General features: G+C 35.8%; 1 pseudogene; it reads right to left on the minus strand.

The window, feature by feature from the left end:
• Nucleotides 1–223: 223 nt before the first annotated feature.
• Nucleotides 224–16,027, minus strand: part of LOC109491223 — a 30,943-nt pseudogene continuing 15,139 nt past the window's right edge.

The raw sequence follows: 16,027 nt of genomic DNA on the forward strand, positions 1-16,027 counted from the left end.
TTATTTATTTTAGAGAGAGAGAGAGAAGCAGAGGGGAAGAGTGCGAGTGGGGAGAGAAGGAGAGGGAGAGAGAATCTGAAGCCAACCCACTCTGGGTGTGGAGCCCCATGTTGGGCTCATCTCACCACCAGGAGATCATGACTTGAGCCAAAACCAAGAGTCGCTTAAGCGACTGAGCCACCCAGGTGTCCCAGGATCTCCAATTTTAAACGTCGTCACTCCTTTACACATGCTGTCAAGAGGATTTCTCTGGTAATGGTATTTGACTAAGTTGGTTTGTAGTCTTTGGGTGCCGTGTACAGTTAATAAGCTGCTCATGAGTAGTCTCCTTATCAAGTACTTTGTTCAGTGGGGGTGCAGATATGAAATACAGCAGGTGGCTCACGTGTCTACAGTCCTGCAGACATGGCCCACTCTGTGACCATTTGAGTAGCAGGGTCACAGAATGCAAAGAATGAGGCATGATAGGGTTTGTAACTTCCAAACTCAGTTGGTTTGTATCCAGAAAGGGCCTGGGTCTTCACATGTACATGTCACGCTTTAAGCATTTGCACTGTGATACCTCAGAAAGCTACAGGGGATAAGAAGGTTGGTAGAAGCCCTGCTTGTGAACCAGAGGTAGCAAGGAAACTCTTCCTGTATGTCAAAAGAAAGAAAGAAAAGAAAAGAAAAAAGAAAAGAAAAGAAAAGAAAAGAAAAGAAAAGAAAAGAAAAGAAAAGAGCAATGTAAAGGTGTTGATTCCTTTCATCAACACAACAGACCCAGGTCTGTGATCCATTTGCATTTCATGTTTTTCTTTATACAGCTTAGTAGAGAGTATGTCTGTGTTTTTTATTTTCTCTTGCTCATTTACCTCTTCCAGTCAGGAAAATCTTTCTTCCTGCTCATCACTGATTGCTCACTCCTGCCTATCCCAAGCTTGTTCTGGATTTTGTATGCTTCTTATGCCCTTTTTCTTTTATTAAAAGCAGAAAATTTAGTACTTTCATTTTTTTAATAGTTTCTCTTGCACTTCTAGTTTTAGGGGACATGGGAGCCATGATTGCATCATTTCCTGCTATTCCTGCTGCCCTGGAACTGATTGACACAAACACAGAAATAGGGACAAAGTTTGGTTTTCAGAGGATGATATAGGGAAGCAGAGTTCACAGAACAGCCACTCATGAAAATCTGTAGCAGGTTTTCATCATTTGGCTAAAGCGTGTTCTTTCCAGCCATTTTTTATCAGCTTCAGCATGAGGGAACGGTGATAGCCAAGGCAAGAGAGGATAGAATAATATGAGGTTCTGCTCGAAGAGAGGAAAGAATTCCAGCGGAAAGAAGTAGTGGGGAGGCTAAGGGCGAAACAAAATACTCAGCAGCCATGAGCTACTTGTAAGACAGAGGATGAGATCCAGAGCACATGAAGCCCTAGGGAACCTGGGAAATATCTTGGATATTCAATAGAGACGCAAAATGGGTACATCTTGTATCGACTATCTCTTAGCTCTAAGGGGAAATACAGACATGCAAGTCCGAACAATGCTTAAAACCCACTCTGAATAGAGTTCCATCTGTATGGTCTGTCTATTGGGGGAAAATAACCCCAATAATGATTTTTTTTAAAGATCTGAGATTTGAGAAACTGATTCTAAAATGTAAAGGGTAATCTTAAATATGAACAAATTTGGAGAATTTAAAGGATCAGGTTTGCTGACATATAATGCAATGTAGGAAGTAAGGACAGACACACCAATGGAACAGAACAGAGAATACCAAAACAGAGCCTGAAAATATGGTCACCTGATTTATAACAGTTACCATTTCATTTCAGTTTCAGTATTTTGCACTGGGTATATTGCCATCCTTGTTTGAAAACTATGACCCTTTATTTTTAACTCTTACTGCATGCAAAAATTAATTTCAGATATTTGGTAAACTTAAAACAGAAATCTATAACAATAAAGTTTACAGAAATAAACATGAGGAATATCTTTATAAACTTGTAGTAACTTCAGATAAGGTTGTCTTAAATAGAATGTCAAAAGCATTATCTGTGAAAAAAATCAAAATTAACCAAATGGATTACAGTCAAGAAATTCTCTTCATGAAACTATCCAATTGAGAGAATGAGAACAAGTCATGAGTATTATTATCCCTTTCTGAAAACTCCATGCATTTTTTTTCCAATACATCTATCTGTTGCTGTGTAAAAACATATTTTAAAAACCCTAATGTACATGAGAAAAAAAGCAAAGATAATAAAATGAGAGAGAAAAAGGCGTTCAGAAAAATACTATTTCAATGGTCAATGAACATATAAACTTGTTTTCAGTGTAACTTTATCTTTCAGAACTTTGTTTCAGTTTAACTTTTCTTTAGCAAATGCAAATTAAAACCAACATGAGATACTGCTACACAAATACCAGATTAATTAGAATTCAAAAGACAGGACGTTCTAACTTTTGATGAGAGTATGGAAAACCTTGATAACTGAGCTTTTGGACAATGCTGGTAAGATTGTAAATTAGCGCAATCATGTCAGAAAACACTTTAGCATTAAGTATATTCATAACCTATGACCCTGAATTTTTCATAATGGAACATCTAACAAATATGAGTATAGCACATATGCCCACTGAAAGACATACACACCTACTTCTTTTTTTTAATGATTTTATCTATTATTTGAGAGAAAGAGCACAAGCAGGGGGAGAGGGAGAAGCAGGCTCCCCATTGCAGACCCTTAATCGATTGAGCCCCCTCGGCGCCCCATACACTTATTTCTTTGAAGCTTTATATACAGTACTACAAAACTAAACCTGATCCCAAATACTTTTATCAGTTGAAAGAGAAATAAATGTTTGCATATTTATAGAATTGAATACAACATAGCAATAAGCAGAAAAATAGCTACACACAAAAGACAGATACAACGTGGAATGGAAAATGTAAGAAATTCCAGATTAGGCAAAGCTAATTTCTTCTGATAGAAATAAAAATAGTCATTATCCTTCCTAGGGGAAGGGATAGTACCAACGAGAGGGCATCAGATAGGTTTCTGAACTACTGAAGATGTTCTATTTGATGGAAGTGTGTGTGTGTGTGTGGGGGGGGTGTTACATGAGTATGTATATCCAACATCAAACCATACACTTCTGTGTAAATGCCACATATGAATTAAGAAACAAAAAAACCTGAAAATCTAATACTTCCCTTGGATTAGTCACGCTATGATCATTACTTGAATGTAGCTCAACTGGTTTATTTCTCCTTTCATCACATGCAAATAAGCCACTAAACCCTAAATCCCTGGGGGAAGTGGGGAGTAAAAGATTTGTCTGCTTTGTTCCTTGATGTATTCCAGTTATTTAGTAGTAAGATAGGTATTATAAAATGAATGTTTTCATGACTCAGTCTTTTGGAAGAATAACTATCTGTTAAACTACCATTTCACTCTATATACTGTAAATATGAATAACTTTGGAGATAATTAAAAAAACACATTATTTCAAGAGTTCAAATTTATCCATTTATTAAGTCTGTGAATTTGAAAGCATACAAAAATCCAGGCAGTGACCTTAATTCTGGTTAAGTAACTTTCATATTATCTACCTATTTGATAAACTATCCTCAATATCAAAATTAGTATCTTTTCACAATTTGGGGTAAATTGTCTATATAGTAAAATTGAATATGTTTGCATGAACTTTGAACATCTGTTATTGTCGACTTTGCTCGAAGTGTATGATTTGCATCAGATTTAAGGTTCACAATACTCAAGATCTGGGTATAAAAGATGAAGAATGAAGGGATTCCTCAAACTTCCCCAACCTAACAGCCCCCCATAAAGCAGGAGCTCTAGACCACACTCCATAGATATATAACAATGACTGCAGATAAGTAGATAAGTTCAGGGCTGTCTTTTGTATATTCCTTAAGCTCCCCCTGAACTACAGAGACGTTGTCCGTCGGTGTGGACTCTGAAATGCCTACCAGTGTGACTGTTCCACATTTACTTCTCTCAACAATGAGCTATAGAAAGACTATATAACAGGAATATAGAAACCTTTTTGGGGGGGTGGAGTTAAATTCCACCTTAAAAGTGGGGAAAAAAAGTCAATCAGTAATCTTCCCTTTGAGCTGTACAGATGCTACTTGTTCCTTGCCAAATCATAAGGATTTAATTTTCTCCAATAACATTTCAGGACTGGATTCAACATTACTTAGCAAATATGGCAAATCTCATGTGATTTCCAGTAATTTGTTTCTAACTCAAAAACGTGTGTTTATGCACTTCTCTCTCATTGGTAGATTTGTCTCTGATCTGTTCTCACATGAGTGCTATTTTAATTTTTACTTGAATGTATTTTTCCCCATGTTTTAATTTCAGACTTGAAGGGTACTGACCCTGAAACTTTAATTTTTCATCTTTGTTACCTTCCTCTGAGGTATCCTTACCTGCAGTGTCCAGATGACATCTTTTATCTGCAGCAACAGGTTTATTATATGCTCCCATAGTCTGCAGTGGGATTTAAATGAAAGCTTTCTCCCAGTGTCATTTGATAAGTCTTCAAGGATGGGCAAATTACAAATTGTACTTGAAACTGACCTCTCCTGTCTCTTGGATTTCCATACTTAATCGTCTCACTTCACTACTGATCATCAATACAGCTTACCTAATACTAATATTTAGCAAGTTGCTAAATCCACAGTTACAGTGTCTTGTATTTCTATGACTTTAATTGTCTGGTAGAGGGGATACCTTTAGCTATCTCTGTCCTAAAATTCATGCCTTTCCCTCCCAGTTTGTATGCCTTAAGAGGAATGTGACTGTCAGTTGCTCAAGCTTCCTTGGAGAGTTTGGGGGACGGGAAGAATTTTATCTCCCAGACATGTTCAATTATTCTCACAAGTGTAACAACCCTTACTGCAGAACTTTTTGAGAACACTTTCTAGGTGTGCCATTCTGGTTCTTATCTGCACTCCCACCTCATACCCAAGCAACAGCCAGGCTCATTCTTATAATTAAAAATATTTTTCGTTTCTTTTACAGTGGTTTATTTCTTGTAGAATTCCTCTTATTTTAATGTTTTTTGCTTTAAAAACACCATCTAATTTAAAATTTTAACTTTATCTTTAAAAAATATAGTTGTAAATAACTTGGTTTGGCTTAAACACTCAAAACTCCAAGATGGTATCCCATTTTTAGTAAACATTTCCTATATTCTTTACTATGTCCTGTTTTCCATTGTTCTCCTGTGGCAAAGAAAGAACTAGAGGGAGGGAATAGAGGGTAGGGGAAAGGGATTGAGGAAGAGATGAAAGGAAACAAAAGAAACAGCTGGAACAGAAAAACGTCCATGTTGCTAGAGCACATCAGTTGACAGGACCTTTGACGATGTGACATATATGAGATCGTGGACTCTGGCAGCATTCGTTTTAAAAGGATTTTAGGAAATAATAGGTATGCAGTCCTGTAGGAGTCATGTACTTCTAATTTCCACATTTCAGGTAGCAAATGGGTAAAATTTTATTCAGTTTCAACCTTTGCTACAATACAATTTTAATGTTTGTATGACCCTTATAATGTACGGATTTCCAAAAATGAAAATAAACACAATCACTTAAGATAAACCAATTACAAAATTTTTAGTGTCTTAATATCAAATTTAGTTCATTTTATTAAAAGAAATCAATCACTAAGACATCTGGAAAGAATAAAACAAAAGTCAATAAATCAGTGTCTGCATATAGATATGACTTCAGTTGGAAGAGACGTAGCCTAGTTAAAGTGCATGCCGAGCAATTACCCCATTAATTTGATGAATGTAGAAAGTAATTTGCGACGATTTAAGCCTCGAACTTCTATTTTTCTCTCAGATTCATAGGGTTTATTTTACTTTAATTATTTGGGTCATTGCCTTAATTCCCCATTTAACATTACTTATAAAAAAGGCCTTCCTATTTCTAAAATGTGGCCTTTTTAATGAAGTTCTTTCTACTACAGACTTTGACCTTTAAGCTTATCATGTTATGGCACTGTATGTAAATAGCCACCCTTAATAATGACATTTGGCAGGACTCTGGAAAGAAAAGTAGCCGGAAAGTAGTGAATTAACGTTATTTTAGCTTCGATTTTAAATGTATGTTGCAATGTAACATCATTTCTTCTGCAACTAAGAAAATTATTCTTAAATATTTTTCTTTTAATGTCTACCCTCCCTCAACCCTCTCTCCTTCCTCTTCCTTCGTGATATATTTGAAACGGCAGTGTAAAAAGGATCCAATTATATACAATTTTGGACTTACGTTTGCTCATAACGTAATATTTCCTGAGCAGTGTTTTATTATACATATTAGTTTTTAAATTGGTATGAATAGTTACATTTATTTCTTGATCAATTGTGTTTTAAAAATGATACTGAGTCTTTTGTCATAAACTAAAATATCTGTATATTTGCACAGTCAAAATGAAGAAAAAAATGGAATTTAATGACAATGAAATGTCAGGTTTGGGGTCAAATTAATATTCCTTAAAAAAGAAAATTTTGTTTTAAATTAAACTCTGTTTTAAATGGCATACTTGTATGCCATTATTCTTTTATTCTATTCAATTTAAAATTTTCATCTTAGAAAATTCTTATTGCTTCCACTTTTTGCCTTTCTGATTGATTGATATTCATGCATTGAGAATAAGAGTAATGAATTAATTTTTATGTTTAATTCTGATATAATTACCAAGAATAAATTGACAGAAAGAATTAGGATGTCAAGCTTATTAAGCTGAATTTTAGTTTTAATCTAGCTAAATTCATATTTTCCACCTTTATTATGAGACAGAACAGCAGGCATATTTTCTTTAGGGTCATTAAGCAAGATTTTGCAATATCTCAGGTGATGGTTATACTTCAGGGGTCCAAGATGATCATTTTGTTCTATTTTGATGAGAGATTCAGGAATCTTCTGGGATGAGATTTCCTCTCAGAAAAATAAAAGTAAATAAACCTATATCTGATATAGTTAGACAGATTATGCATTCTCAAATCCTTGAATTCATCCCCAAATGTCTTTTCCTCTTGTCTACTTACCCATCATTCCATGGTGAAATCCTAGATCTTGTCAATATCAGTTGTAACACTTCCATGGTGCCCAAGCAACCCACATTCTAGCCTGCATGCCTGACTTTTTAGTACTTCCCCTCTAATCTAGTATTTCAACTCCAGAGGGTTTTGTATAAAAAATGAAGCCAAACACAAACACACAAAACTGCCAGAATTCTTAGCTTCCTTGCCTCTTGACTGAATGATGAATCATTTGTTGTCCTGAGTAATGCCAGGTGTTCTTGTGTACTGAACCCGAAGCGTGTTTGACTGTTTGATCACATTACATATGCAGTTATTCCTGTCCTGTTCAAATCTTCATGATGGTTTCATCTTTAGTGAATCAGTCCTGTCATTGTACAAGCCAACACACGAAAAAACAGGAAGAAAAAGCAAATCCCTGTCCACTGATGATGAATGGATAAAGATGTGGAATACATGCCCAACTGAATATTACTCATCCGTGAAAAAAAATGATGTCATTAAGTGATGACGTAGATAAACCTAGAGGGTATCATGCTGAGTGAAATATGTCCAAGAAAGACAAATACCGTGATTTCCTTTATATGTCAAATCTAAAAAATAAAACAAATGAACAAACAGGGGACAACCAAAAAAGAGAAAAAGACTCATAGAAAATAAACTAGCAATTGCCACAGGGAGGGGGATGAGGGGATAGGAGAAATAAGTAAAGGAGATGAAGAGGCACAGATTTTCAGTTTCAAAATAAGTCATTGTAGAGATGAAAAGCACACACACACACACACAAAAGAAAAAAATGTAAATCTCTCTTATGACTCTACATCTCCTCCAACTATTGGCCCATATCTCTGCTCATTTTTACAGCTGTAGTATTTCTATTCTTTTGATTGACTCTGAACAGGCCTTTGTCTTCATTATTTCTCTCGGGCAGCAATTAACCTCTAAATATTGAATCCAACTGTCATTTCTCAGAAGTCACATTAGCCTGTGCATTTGACACAATTGATTCTCTCAGTTAAGAGAACATAACCATTTAAAGCAAAATGCTTTGGTCTAAAGCCCCCTTGTGGCACAAGATATTCCTGCCCATTTATCCCTTTACTACAGCACAAGATACCTTTCCTAAATTCCCTTTCTAAGTCTTCTAATAGCATGAGATAGCCCTGCCTAGTCATTTTCTATGGTACAAGGTACCTGTGCCCACAATTGTGCCTGTATCGAAAGAGACCCCTTCCCACAGAATAAATAAAAACCATTTAACCACAATATAGTGTAATCTCGTAAAGAGAGCCGTCATTAATTCTACATTAAGTGTGTGCCAAAGATTGCCGAGTATTTATTGATCATTAGCCATCCATGAACAGATAAGATGAAAACATATCTCAGCTTTCTTCCGCAATTAGTTTAGTGCCTGATGACTGTGTTCCTATCAATATTACACAGAAAGAAGTATATTTAATCCTTCAGACCTAGGCATCATGATCCCTACATGCTTTTCTGTATTCTCTATTGTCCGCTCCGGTGGCTACACAGGCCATGTGTTTAAGATGATAGCATCACACATCTTCCTTATCCATTCATCTACTGATGGATGCTTGGGCTTCTTCCATATCTTGGCCATGTTGTAAATAATTGTGCAATAAACAAATGGGTGCACATATCTTTTCAAATTAGTGTCTTCATTTTCTTTAGATAAATGCCCAGGAGCAGAATTATTGGACTATATGGTATTCCCATTTTAATTTTAGTGGAGGAACATCGAATATTGTTTTCCACAGTGGCTGCACCAATGTACATTCCCTTTAATAGTGCACGAGTGTTCCTTTTTCTCTACATCCTTGCCAACACTTATTATTTCTTACCTTTTGATACTAGCATCCTGAAAGGTATGGTATCTCATTGTGGTTTATATTTGTATTTCCCTGATGATTCGAGATGTTGAACATGTTTTCATTTGTCTGTTGGTCATCTGTACATCTTTGGAAAAATGTCTCTTCCTGCCCTCTGCCTTATTTTTAATTGGGTTATTTATAGTAGCCAGGATATGGGAACAGCCCAAGTGCCCATTGATCGATGGATGGGTAAAGAAGATGTGGTATATATATACAATGGAATAGTATTCAGCCACAGAAAAGGATGAAATCTTGCCATTTGCAAGAACAGCAATGGACTTAGAGGGTATTATGCTAAGTGAAATATGTCAGATAAAGACAAATACCATATGATTTCAATTATGTGGAATCCAAAACAAAACAAATAAACAAAAAGCAGAATTAGACCTATAAATACAGAGAACAAACTGATGGTTGCCAGAGAGGAGGGGATGTGGGGATGGGCAAAATGGGCAAAACGGGTGAAGGGGAGTGGGAGATACAGGCTTCCAGTTATAGAATGAGTAATTCATGGGACTAAAATGTACAGGAATCTAGGGAATATAATAAATGGTATTGTGATAGTGTTGCGTGGTAACAGATGGTAGCTACACTTGTGAGTAAAACAATGTCTAGTGTTGTTCAATCACTATGTTGTACATGTGCAATGAACATAATGTTGTGTGTCAACTATATTCAAATTAAAAAAAAGATTTAAAGATGGCAACGCAAAATGAGAGGAGACAAGAACACAGTGCCATTTCTTGGAAACCCATACAACATATATTGAACTGTGATTTATGAAATAAATATTTTGTTTTAAGACGCAGATTTGGGAGTTAATTCAGTTGCCAAATACATGTCAGGTCTCATACCTGCCTCTATATGTTGACACTCACATATCTAACTACCGTCTGAAATTCTGTTCTTGGAATTCTAATTAGTATCTGCAAATTGAAATAGCCAAAATTTAATTCTTGATTTTTAGTTTTGTTCCAAAAGATCAGATTGTTCCCACAGTGTTCCCTTTTTTTTTTTTTTTTTTTTTTTGTATGCAGTTTAGGCCAAAAACCTTAAGTCAGCTTTGACTCCTCTTGTGCTCTCATCCTATATTTAATGTAATCAAATTCTTTTGGCTAAACCTTGTAGTATTTATAATCTCTATCCAAATACTTTTCCTTCCCGTTGTCATTACTCGAACCATATTCCCTCTTACCTAGAACATTGCAATGGAATTCTAATTGATCTATTTGTTTCGAATACGTTATACTTCTGACCAAATCTCTCTTGTGAGTTTTCAACTGTTATAAACTGGCATCCATACCATAGCCTAGATCTCTACCTGAAATTAGCCCTGATTTCCTAAGGAAACATTTATAGGAATCATGGGAAAAGATTTTAGGGACATAAGAATTGGATGCCTGTTTTGTATTGGGTGATAAACATTGGCTTAGGAGGGATGGGTAGAAGCAGGCAGCATGGATTCTTTCATTCTTAAAAATTCAGTTTGGACATGAGTTTCACCTTGCTTCTGAATAGACATTTCCTACAGACACATAATAAGTAATATTGAAGATACTAGTGCAAGGTCTCAACCCTATTTCTAACAAGTTTGTGGCATTCTGTGTATTGTCCATGATATCCAAGGCCAAGTTAATTACTGCAGAGGCCACAAAAATATGAGTTATCATCACGAGGCAAGGACATTTAGGAGATTTATAACTGAGGGGAAAAAGAGTGTAAATCTTTGCATGTGATGCTACAGTTATAAAAATGTATTGAAATCAGAAGAGAATACATTTTATGAAGATAGTTTTGTCAGCTGGTCAGTGAGGTAAGTTGAAAGATTCAATGCTAATGATGAGAAAAGAGTTAGCAATCTCCTGGAGGAATCCAGCTAAGATATACAGAGGATTTGAATCTCTGCAGAGCAGAGTGGTGTTATAGAGGAGATGATTGATATGAAAACTGTTAATGAAGGAAGATAATCAGAGCTTTATGATTCGGTAGAAGATGAGACACTGGACAGAAAGAAGGGGCTGCAATAAGAAATAATACCGGCTTTTGGAAAGTTGGTGGTTTGTGGAACCATTATCTGATGTGGAGTCTGTAAGAGGTAGAAAATATTTTCTCATATGTATTTTCAAGGATCATTCTAACTTAGATTGAAAACATCAACTTGGAAATTTAATTGCCACTCATAATCTAAATTTCAGCAGGGGCAAATGGAAATCGGTAATATGTACGGACTGAAAAACATTTTACCCATCATGACTAATTTTTCTTATTGTTCTAACCACATGAGTGAACAGCTTAGCATACCATGCACAAAAAAAGAAAAACACTATATCGAGAGAAACATTATCAGGTCCATGATTCCAACAGCAGTTGAATAGTTTTTCTGTCTATAACTTTTAAATTAAAAATCTAATACCTTTTCTTCTTCAGTTAAGTCCAATTGCTAGTTATAATTGCCCATAATAGCTAATTTGGGGTGCACACACACACACAGGCTTACATTTCAGAAAGCATTTACCCTTACACCCAGAAATCACTGATGGGAGATATAATTCAGACCTCTGTCATACAGCTGAGGACAAGCGTGAAATACAATGCTCTAAATACAAGGTACAGTCATGGGAAAACCTGAAACTGATAACTCTAGTTTTGTAAATCATGACACAACTTGGTAAACTTTTCTTTCTTAATAATTAGTATCTTCATTTACCAGTTATTTCCTACTTAATCCTCTCAACTAACTATAGGGCCTAATTGCTTTATCAGGCTATCTAACATCTTATTTAAAAAATAATATTAATAAAAATCAATTTAATTCTCTTGGGAAATATATATGCCGGAAGAATCAGAATTAAAAACAAAATAGATCCATGACTGCAGATCCATTATATCCCATTCTCTCCTGATAGTGGAAGGGAGATGATAATAAAGCAATAGAAATAGTACTAACGAGGGGCGCCTGAGTGGCTCAGTCGGTTAAGCCTCTGCCTTCGCTTAGGTCATGATCTCAAGGTCCTGGGATCCAGCCCTGCATCGAGCTCTCCACTCTGCAGGGAATCTTCTTCTCCCTCTCCCTCTGTGCTTTCTCTCTCTGTCTCAAAAAAAAAAAAAAATCTTAAAAAAAAGAAATAGTACTATTGATATTATTAATGGTCATTAATATTAGTATTACTAACACATTGAACATTGCCTAGATGCCAAGTGCTTTTCTGAATGGCTTATGCTTATTGTGTGGCAATCCTCAAAATACCCTTAGGAGGCAGTTTTTTAAATTTTTTGTTTACATGTGGAATGGAGTTTTTAATTAACTTTTTCTAGGACAGACAGCTGGTCAGTGATGGAAGTCAGTTTTAAACCCAATTATAATATTATGGGTTTTTAAAATTTATGATACCTCTAATATTTTGTTGATAGAAATCATTTCTGACTTTGGTCATTATGATATTTTGTACCACTGATTTTAAGATTTACCTACGAAAGAGTTCATATTGAATTTAATTGTTCTTTCAGACAACTAAAGCAAGTGGGAATACTGCCTCCCATAATAGTGGCTGACATAGTTTTGATCTCCTATGGGCTTTGTTTCATCTAGGGCAGTAATGCCCAGCCTTACCCTTAGAGATTCTGATTCAATTTGCGTGGAGGGAGGCTTAGGAACTGGTGTTTTGTGTGTGTGTGCGTGTGTGTGTAAGAGAGACAATGATGATAAATGGTAAAGGTATTTAAAAAAAAAATCCAGATAGTTCATTACATAATAATTTATATAATATGCACGTTATATATAAATACATTATAAAACAATCAATAATATAGTTTAATTATATAGTTAAATATCCAGATATTAATGCAGTCACAATTGGGGATGACTAATTAAGAGGTTTAATTTGAATCTTTGTGACTGTGCTTATGTTCTGGTAATAAAATGAAGGCAATAAATAAGTAAAGTATAACATAAATACCTGAGAATAGCATTGGTGATTCATGTATTAAAAAAATTACATTTGTAAGAGACTCCCATATATCTTCCCAAAGTGGTTGTATATTTTCTCCATTCCACCAGCAACGAATAAGGAAAAAATATTCCATATCCTTGCCAAAAGTAGATACTATTAGTCTTTTAAATATTATATATATTGTTGGGTATAGTGGAAACTTAATGCAATTTAATTGGCATTTTCCTCATGATTAATGGTAATGAGCATACTTTTATGGGCTTGTAAGGTACTTGTAGACATTCAGTGAAGTGTCTTTTCAAAATGCTTGTCCATATAGTAACGGAGTCGTTCGTCTACTTATTATTGAGTCATAGTGTTTTCCATATATTCTATATACAAATTATTTGTCATCTCTATGTACATCGATTAGTCTCTTCACAGCAAATGGCAGGTATGTTTCTTGTCTAGTGTAATAAATATGGTATATTCCTCAAGAACAAAGACATATTCAGAGCCATTTCAAAAGATCCGGGTATTCTAAGTTCAGGATTCCTCTCTTATAATGCAGGTGCTGGTGTCATCCGACTCTCTTTACATTGACCTATAGAAATATGTGCTTTGCAAGTTGGTGAGAAATGCTGATATTCTGGCTACTGTTATTTCCATTAGTAAACTTCCCTTCTGACTCAGGAACCTCCGGTCAGCTACCAGCAACTGTGAAACCATGCCAGCCTAACCTGTTAGCTTGTAAGTAGTTTAAATCACAGAACTTCTACAGTTCTTGACAATGACTACAACTGCTAGACAGATACTTATGGTTTATTTAGAATTCTCCATCAGACTTCTCGTCTGGACTTATAATGAAATGTGAGAAGGGAAAAAAGCCACACGTCTCTCAGTCTTGGTTTGTAGAGAACTCTGGTACTCATCGAAGAGATTTGATGCTGCATTATAACCCCATCCTTATGTGGTTGTGTAAGAAAATTGGGGGGGAAAACCCTCCCAATGATTAGAATGTCATAGTGGATCTTGCCGCTCACCTTCCTTGGTATAAAATATGTCCAGAGGTTAAAATATGCATTGATAGTAATTGTTCCATGTATGGCCGGGGACTTGTTGACTTGGGACTCTGTGGCGGTTTTATGTCAATAGTCATACGGCTATTCAGAGCACATTTTGTGTCCTATTTGAATGTACACCAAGTTAACCCACTGTAGAGGAGTATCTTGATAATCAGGAATACCTAATATCCAGTTATGAGATTGCTGCCTTGTTTTCTCAGCCACACTGTGCTTGTTCATTAAGTAGTAACTAGCCTTAATATCTGTCACCATTTTTGAGTACCCCATCTGTCTATGGTAGAGACCAATGCTGATCTGCTTATATGCCACTTTTCCATTAAAGAATAAGCTGGCTAGCTAGTGGCAAGTTGATTACATTGAGCCTCTTCCAAAATTGACAGAACAGCAATTTTTTTTTCTTGGAAAAGTGAATTAATCGTAATAGTAGAGTTAATCTCACTTTTCTTGTTCTGATGCTTCTCTACACATTGTTGTAAATGCGGATTTAGTGAATATCTTATTCGCTGTCCTGCTACCTCGCACAACATCACTTTTGACAAGTCAATCATTTTTATAGCAAAAGAGGCAATGCACATCTTACGGAGTCAGTGGTCTCAGTATATGTGTGTCGTCTAGAAAGAGTTGTAATAGAATATTGAAATATCGGTTATACTGCCAACCAGGTAATAATGTTTACATGTTTAGGTAGTTATCTGTAAAAGAAGACTGTGTATCTGGAGCTTGCCTCTAAAATATAGTACTTGTTGTGATGCCTGAGCACAGATATAAGAACCAAGAGATATAAGCAGAATGGCCTTTCACTACTTCTCCTAACTATAATCTCAATTATCCTTCTTCTTATTCCCCCTAATGATGGAGAGGTATCGTTTCCTTCACGATAGTAGTACTTCCACCATGAAACAAACAATGGTTCCACTGAAGTAGAGGGTGATATTACCTCCTTCCTATTTTGATTTCTTTGTGTCATCCGGCCATTTGGAGTTCCTGATGCCACTGAAACATAACCAATGGCTTTGGTGATGCATCCTGATTCTCATGAAACAAAAAGGATGCTATGCGGTAAAGGACGCATGTTTGAAAGACAAGATTCTATGCGGCACCCAGAGATGGCTAAAATGATTTATGAATTTTCTGCCTTTCCTTTTGAGGAAAATGGTGATTATCTTTTCATTTGTACAGTGATACCTGTACCATATAAAATGGAAACATGTTTTTGATTATCATTGTTTCCGTACTTTAATATGTGTAGAAGGGTATTTGAAAGTAGAGTATCCAAAGGGATGTGCTGATTGTGTGGGATGCTTTCTTTTATAGTAAAAGCCACCATTGCCCATCTAATATCTTGCTGTGTAGCAAGGGCTGGAAACCTAGCAACCACATTTCCCAGACCATCTTGACTGAAAGATTCCAAATTAAAAGCATGTATGTGAGGTTTGGAAATTGGGAGAAAAGCAGAAGCGGAGATAGTTTTCGGGCACATGGAAGAAATTATGTTTACACTGGCTTCCTGGACATCTTCATTGAATCACCCAGGCAGGTGGACCACTGGAAGTAACTTCCCATGACCCCTACACTTCCAGATTTTCTCCTGCTTCCCTATGATATCTGTTCCCTATCTCTTTACAGTAGTTTTGAAGGCAACAAATTTCCTCTGTAAATCCCATTTTAATAAAATACCTGGAGTGTTTTGTTTTCATAGCAAAACCTTGATTTATGTATCAGTTACATCTCTATTAGGAAATCAATAGTTTTGATGTATGTATCAGTTCTTTTTAGGTTGCTTAGCAGGGACGAATAACCATCATAATGTTGTAAGTTAAGATAGTTAACTAAATGAAAATAAACAAAAAACCAGCTAATAAATAAGTGAGTCTAACTTGGAAATTTTGCTGAGTGGCATGTTGAACTCCATGCATAAAAATCTCCCTTTTACTCTTTATGTCAGTGATTTTCAAGCTCTGAAGTAGATCAGAAACACCTGTAAGACTCATTACAACAGATTTCTGGGCCTCATTCTCAGATTCAGCTTCCATAGGGTTAGTGTGGGGTGCAGACT

Source organism: Ailuropoda melanoleuca, chromosome 1, assembly GCF_002007445.2.
Source record: "Ailuropoda melanoleuca isolate Jingjing chromosome 1, ASM200744v2, whole genome shotgun sequence".
In the NCBI taxonomy this organism is placed as follows: Eukaryota; Metazoa; Chordata; class Mammalia; order Carnivora; family Ursidae; genus Ailuropoda; species Ailuropoda melanoleuca.